Source organism: Adiantum capillus-veneris, chromosome 27 (assembly GCF_014529385.1).
Source record: "Adiantum capillus-veneris isolate H3 chromosome 27, ASM1452938v2, whole genome shotgun sequence".
Taxonomy (NCBI): Eukaryota; Viridiplantae; Streptophyta; class Polypodiopsida; order Polypodiales; family Pteridaceae; genus Adiantum; species Adiantum capillus-veneris.
Genome location: NC_140957.1, coordinates 88100807 through 88108418, shown reverse-complemented (window position 1 = coordinate 88108418; position 7612 = coordinate 88100807). Strand labels below are relative to the sequence as shown.

The following is a 7612-nucleotide window of genomic DNA, read 5'->3' as shown; positions in this document are numbered from 1 at the left end:
CCAAATCCATTTTGAAACTCTTGACATAATTCAAGGAAAATGGTCACTTCACAGGACATAAAAGTGTCCCATTACCAACCTAGTGTTAAAAAGAGGGATTTTTTTAATACCCCGCGAACGCACGTTATATAGGGGGGTACTGAATGGTGAACCCCCCGAGGGTAAAATAGGACTGTATAGAGAGAATGATATAACATAGATATATAGACTGCATAAGGAAAATGATATAATGGCTATAGAAATAGGATAGAGATAGAGAGAAAAGCATCTGCTGCATCACCCTCCAGGGTCAAATGGAAAGCTCGAAGCTTCCCCAAGCATGGTGTAATCTCCACCTGGATCAAAAATAAAACATTGGCCGTGGCCATCCACCTGTAAAGCATGCATATCCAAGCCTTCCTTTGCACTTGTAGGCCAGTAGACACGCCGCCCTTCCAGCTCTTCATAGCATGGAGCTTTGTCACCTTGCATCCATAAATCTTCGTGTCCGCTATAAGAATACTTGCTATCACTTGAGAAACCTGAATCATAAGCAGCTATCCTATCATCTGCTAGAGAATCCTCCATAGTATAGTCTTCTTCAAAAAAGCCTCACAACTGATACAAAGATATCTACAAATTAAGCAACCTCCAATAACACATGTATCAATAGCATAGCATGAAGTAGCTAAACCCTACCATTTGTCTCCACCTGCTGCATAGCCAAACAAACATGTTTGCCTTGCATACCTGTATCCAAATCTTCTAAAATTGGCACCAAAACCAGCTCTTCAAGCTTAAGAGCATGACCTGCTAGAGCTTCAACCTGTCCTTCAAACACCTCATCCCCAACAAGGTTGGCGGCACCTTCCTCTTTGCATGGAGCCTCTCTGTTATAGGCTGCACATGTATCTGTTTCCATAGAGTTATCTATCGGAGCTATCTCTCCACGACTACACACAAACTCTGAAACTAAACTGTGCACCTCCATATGCCCATCAAGACAAGGTTGCCCCACCCCCTGCATAGATAAATCACTTCGACATACCTTTGCTTCTGTTTCTAGCTCCTGCAAGTCATCCTCAAAAAACTTCTCTTCAAACAAGTCGGATGCACAATCAAACCATACCTCTCCCTCCAATAGGGACTCACCATCACAAGACATTTGATAGGGCTGCTCGGCTGGCAGATTCACACAAAGCATCTCCACACTTGCATTATGCTTATCTTTGACCTTCAGCTGGCTGGTAGGCAACTTGTATACATCTTTCTCCACTTCATCTACATGAAAAACATCATGAGTTTCATACCTAGAAGACATGGATTTTGTCTCCCACATGCTACAGTGTGTCCATACTGCTGCTGGAGCTCTGAGAACTTTCGGACCCCTCTTCTGAACTTGCTGCTTCTTGCACCATTGCTACCTTCCCCATTATCGATTCTGGAACCGACACCTCTTCTTTAAGATCTTTTATCACCTCGTCCTCTTGAGCAAGCAAACTGGGTGGCACTCTGAATATGCCTCTCTGTATCTTTTGAGACCTGATTGGCACTCGTTCTACCTCCTCTAGCCTGGCATCAGCTTCACGTGCTTTCATCACATTCATATCAATAAAAGACAGGGCTTTTACCTCTTGGTGCTCATCAATCTGTTTGGACCTAGGTCCACTGGTTGACATGATTATAGACTGCAGCAATCCTGTCTCCATCGTCTTCATCATCTTTTGACTCTTTGCTCTGGCGAATTTGACAGCTTCATCAAAGGTCCTTGGATCTTCATAATCCACTCTCTCACAAACATAGGGATGCAAGCAGGATAGAAACCTTTCCAGCTTAAAATATCCCGCATTGGTTGCTTGGGTAACAGTCGCAAAATCCCCCCAATAAGCTTCAAATTTATCCACAAAGGTATTGACATTTGCACTTATGTCATGCTGCAAGCCTTTGATCTTTGTGACTGCTTCCGAAGCCGACACCACTTTCTATACCTTTGTAAAAATTGCTCTCGAAATCCAATCGAATTCTGCTTGTGCACATCTTCTAAACCATCAAACCAAGTCTTTGCTTTACCTCGGAACACCAAAGGTAGAGTCTGGAGCTTTGCTTCATCACCTGGCATCCACAGTATTGTCAGCATAAGTAGCTCAAAATCGGCAATCCAATCGTCTGCATCTTCATCTCCTTTGAACACTGGACCAAACTCTTGCTTCATCTTGATTCACGAACACTTGGTCAGGAAGCAATCAGTGGATCCTCAGTGGGGGCACCACAAGATGGAAAGGGGGAAATGAGAAAACCACGAGCACACAATCTGAATGCCTCTCTATAGCCCAATGATTTCACAACACCCCTATCCCCTAGTAAACACACACCTATATAGACTCCCGATCTGCAAATAATCAATGTCCAAGCCCGAACCCAACCAACCCCGATTTCACACATTCAATCACGAAGCACATCATAATGGCTACTGCTTCTAACCCCTCAAAACAACATATAACCGCATATAGGTGATTGAAGATATGCTAACATGTACAGATGATTTCATGACCACCACTGGCATACATGAGTGTGCTTACGAGTTTACACCCTCATCACACACATTGTATCCACAAAGAGAGAATCTCTAGCTACACCCAACATCCCTCAAAAGCACAAGTATAACTGATAACATTAGGTAAGAGAGCGGGAGAGAAAAACACAACACATATTGATCACTCCAACAACGAGCATATGGGGGCTCAAGCTGTTTCGATTAGCAAAACATGTACAATGATGGACCTCTCTGAGAAAAACTCCCTCCTTGGTGCAACATCCGATGAGTTTACAAGGCTTAAGAAGTGGGACAGCATGGCTGGCTCCTCTCCTCCTCCGTATGCACTCATACTTGATAGGTCTCAACCTTTCTTTTACTCACAATCGGCAGCTTATGGCCCTGTCCCTTCTTGCACTTGGATAGGCTCTCTTGGCCGCCCCTCTGCTCTGTAGCTCTTGACACCCCTCAGCCGGACAAGGCCATCTCCCATGTGGCCTTCTTTGGCCTGCCCAACCCCAGCCACTCACGGCTCTCCGTCCTCCAACTGGCACCTCTTGTTTTACATATCCTGGTGACCGTGCACATCCCCGTCTCTACAGACCCCGTGTAGTGCTAACCAAACCTCCTATTTACACCCGGATGGTACCCAATTGGTGGCCTTACAGTGACTCCCAACCCCTCCTCATTGACGAGTTCGACAACCACTGGCCCCTCATGCCACTCTCGACCTTGCTCTGCAAGGAGGCCGCCTCTCTTTGGCCAATAGCGACCTCGCTATTGGTCGCCTCTCCTATAACTCCTAGCTTCATGCAATTGCCGCGCCCTCTTGTATTCAACTGGCCGGCCCCACTATGCAAAGATGGCACTCCTCTAGAAGCCCTGACGGCCATCTGCAGGACTTGCACTCCCTCCACCATCCAGATGTCATCACCACCCCATGCAGACCAGTAGTCGCCTTGTTTTTTTTTTCATATATATCTTCAGCAAGCCTCTAAAAACTCTTCCTTTGGTGCTCTTTCACATGCCATCGAGACTGCAGTGGGTCCGAACTCACTGCCTCATATGCTACCACATAAGCCTATGTGCCAATGGCCTCCTGGCCACAAATAGATGGAACCCGCTTCATAAAGGGACTTCCCAGGTATCGAGATCTTGCAGAGAAAGACTACAACCACTTCTACCGCCAATCGAGTTAAGCTTCCACTCCTTGACATAGGTCCAAGGTGGAGACTTGCTAGCCATCAACCTGCAATTACCCAACGAGCTCGAGCTTGCCAAATTGGAGTACACATTCTACATACATAGCAAGCCTCGCTTTGGAGATAAATCCATCGATCCTTGGTACCTTCAAGCTCTCCGACCAGTTGAGTTGGAAAAGCATCTTTGACCTGCAAAACACCACATCTTACATACACATCCTGGCAAGTAGAGTCTCCTGCAGACACCTCGATTAAAGTCCCATATCTTAAACCTGATAGCACCTGTATCTAGCACCCCTTGTCTTGTTTACCACCTTACGATATAAGCATTTGCTCTTGTCACCTGTGATAGCAAAAAACACTTGAAGTTTCGACTAGCGAGTGTTCCATCTCGGTGTACCTCTCTCCTGGCTCCATCAAATACTTGCCCAATGTCCCTGTCACTTGCTTGCAAACATCCATGCCTAGGCTTCCTGCACTTCCATAGGTCGACACAGTTTGGCTATACCATCGGTGCCAATACGCTTCGTCGTACGTGTCGAGGGCTGGGAACTTGCCTGTGCACTGTGTGCAAGCCTCAAAAGGCTGCAAGCACACAACTAGAGAGTCCTTGCAAGCTCAAAGAAACAATGGTGTGTCACTCACCGCTCAATGCTTCCATCTCGTGAAGGATCCTGTGCTGCAAAGAAGAAGGAGCCGCAGTCAATGCCGCGCTCAATCGCCAATGCCGCCGCAATGCTCTCTCTCTCTCTCTCTCTCTCTCTCTCTCTCTCTCTCTCTCTCTCAAGCATACACAGACACGTATATACACGTGAGCACACAAAGGAGAAGGAGACAGAGACGGATCAAGAGCACTTCTTAGCTTACACCTCCAAGAATAATGATTTTTAGGTCAAATGGACCTTTTAAAAGAGTTTGACCCATTCACACATGGGCGCCCACAGTGGCCGGTCATTGCAAAACTACTGTAAAAATAAGATAAGTGGTGCACCTCTCATCAATGATCACCTACACACCTACTGGACCGACAAGCCTGGTCCATGACTCAATCAAATAAATAATATGCGTCCGGCGAAGTTGATAGGATGTTCATGAGGGTTAACACCTTGGTGAGGTCAGCCAAAGTCATCTCCAATAGTTTTTGCTCTTTGACAATGGGCTTTATAGTCATTGGCTCATGCCCAATTGCTTGCGAGCTAGTAAGCTTTGGCTCAATAGACATTGTTTCTCCTTCAATCATTAGATTGTCTTCCAATTGGATTGCATTGGTGGTGACTTCTTGCCAAGTAGTGATACATTTAATGGCTATGCCATTATAGATATCCTCATGTAGCAGTCCCCTAACAAATCTATTGAGCAATTGATTATTATTGAAATGCTCATTTATATCACAACGAGAGTTCAAATTCTTTAAGCTAATAAAGTCTCTCACTGACTCACCTTCCTCTTGTTGGGCTTTCTGGAGCTGAGATGTTATGACCCAAACTCCCTCTTGTATATACTCTCTCAAGAACAATCTACTAAGAGTAGGATAGTGTGTGCCCTCTTCATTCCTTAGGGTTCTATACCAATCCCTTGCCTTCCCACTTAGAGTCAAAACTTAAAGCCTTGCACTTATGTAGTCCATTGTGCTCTTCCAGGGAATCACATACGTGTTCAAAAACCTCAATATGCTTCCTAACATCTACGTCTCCAGTGAACTTTTGTAGAAGCTTAGCTGCTTGTACTACCTTGCTTCTAGTCTCTGTGTTAGGTGTGATGTGCATGTTTTTGGTAATAGATCGACCGATAGCTTGAGCAAAGGTTTCCAAGTCACCCAAGTGAGTAGGTATAGTGGGCAGAGGCGCTTCCAGGACTACATGTGGAATGTGGGTTGACATGGGGTTTGGGGTACGGGTGGTCCTTGGGTCCCGGGCTTGGTACGGCGTTGTGCCGTGTGGTGGCCCGAAGTTCATAGGTGTGGCCCTAGGCCTAGCAAATGTGGGATATGACAAGTTAATGTCAGCTCTGGTATAGCTCCACTGGAATAAGGGCTTGGCTAGGGTGGTCGTGGAGTGTAAGCTGTTGAAACAATTGGGGGTGTAGGAGCTACATGAACATGAGGGGCAATAGGTACATATGATTGATGCACACTCATGAGTAATGTTGTAGGCACTATGCTACTAGGTAGTGGTGCTTTACTAACGAATGAGATCCAAGGTGTATTCTTCACCATGCTCATCACTGGGTAAGCATGGTAACTGTAGTTGCATTAAGAGAAAGATGAACTAAGTTTGGAGAGGTAAAACTATTGCTTGTGGGCTCAGATTGTACCGCGACTCTTAGTAAAATGACATATGGAGGATCCACTGGACTCACTGAGGAGTCTCCATTTGCGATAGGGTTGGTTGTTTGACTTCCCTGTATCCAAAAATCTCATGAGACTCGTTGAAGGCATGTTAATCCCTTTGTTTTGCCTTTCCAACTCGGTCACCCTATGGATGGCATCACAAAATCTCTAGCGTTGCTCCTCTAAGCTGGTAGCACCCGATGTAGATTGTAGAACATCTAACCAACCCACATGGTATGTTTGACCCATGTATAGGTCAATTAAAGTCTCTGTTTGTAAGTCATACTCTCACTTTTCATTTAGAAATGCCCCATCTAGGTTTGAGGTGTTGGGGGTGTCCTTCAAAGAGAATGCAATGTGGATTCCTATGGTTTGACTCTCAGGGGCTGCTAATTCAAGAGATCACAATGGATTAAATGGCACAGTTGACACCATAGGTGCCTTTGCCTTTATCTGTCTGAATTGCTATGCCTTGCGTAAGCTTTCAAATTTTTTTCCCCTAGCTGCAAGGATATAGCGTTCGATCTCTTGCACTTTTGCAAGGCTCCTACCATCAGGTAATATAACTTCAGGGCTAGGGAGTGCAGTGGATGGAATATTCACATGGGCACTCTCAAGGAGTCTGGGGTCTACATTAGACATGAAAGGTGAATTAACTTCCCCACCCCCTTCATTTAGTTCGCTAGTCGCATGTTCAGAGCGAGTGGCTCTACTGAAGGTCTCTTTTATGTGGCTAAACATGCTCGACCTGGGCCATGGGCCCAAGGCATGCATGTCTTGACTTGACCTCTCAAGATTTTGTATAGGATACCCCTCCATGACATCGTAGTTAGAGGAAGAGTCACTACACATGATATATGGATCTTGAGCACATGATATATGGATCTTGAGTCACACTGCCATGGGCCATGGGCCCAAGGCATGCATGTCTTGACTTGACCTCTCAAGATTTTGTATAGAATACCCCTCCATGACATCGTAGTCAGAGGAAGAGTCACTACACATGACATATGGATCTTGAGTCACACTACCTTAGGTACTGGCCGAAGGTCTGGAACCTAATGTAGATGGATAGTGAGTGCCCCCATAATTTGAAGCACTCTCAAGCTGATCAGACTCTAGGACTCGATCAGAGCGTAGATACATGACCCTTAAAGCATTGATGAGTACCCTAAGAGGCCTCGCCACTAGCTATTTTGGTTGTTTTCACCTGATTTTTCTTATTTTCTTTTTTCTTTACTATGCATGGTGTGGAATAGGTCATGTGATAGCTCGAAATAATTTAACCCAATTAGTATTAAAAAGGTGGGAAAATCATGAAAATTTGGCTAGCCAACATTCTCGCTTCCACTTCATCCACTAGCAAAGAATTCATAAATTGAATATAACGTCTCATATCAAGATTTGTAATGTATATATTGCCAACCTTAAATAACAAAGTAATTCAAGGTTTTAAACCCACAAACATCTCGTAAATTTTAGCTCATTTAAAAATATTGATAGTGTATAATTTCTTGAAAAAAAACATTGTTCTGAGTAGAAGCACACGAGTAAAATGAAAATATGGTG

The 7612-nt window shown here is 44.8% G+C and overlaps 1 pseudogene; it reads right to left on the bottom strand.

Moving 5' to 3' along the window:
* Positions 1-646: 646 nt before the first annotated feature.
* On the bottom strand, positions 647-3310 carry LOC147422349 (uncharacterized; annotated as a pseudogene).
* Between the last annotated feature and the right edge of the window lie 4302 nt (positions 3311-7612).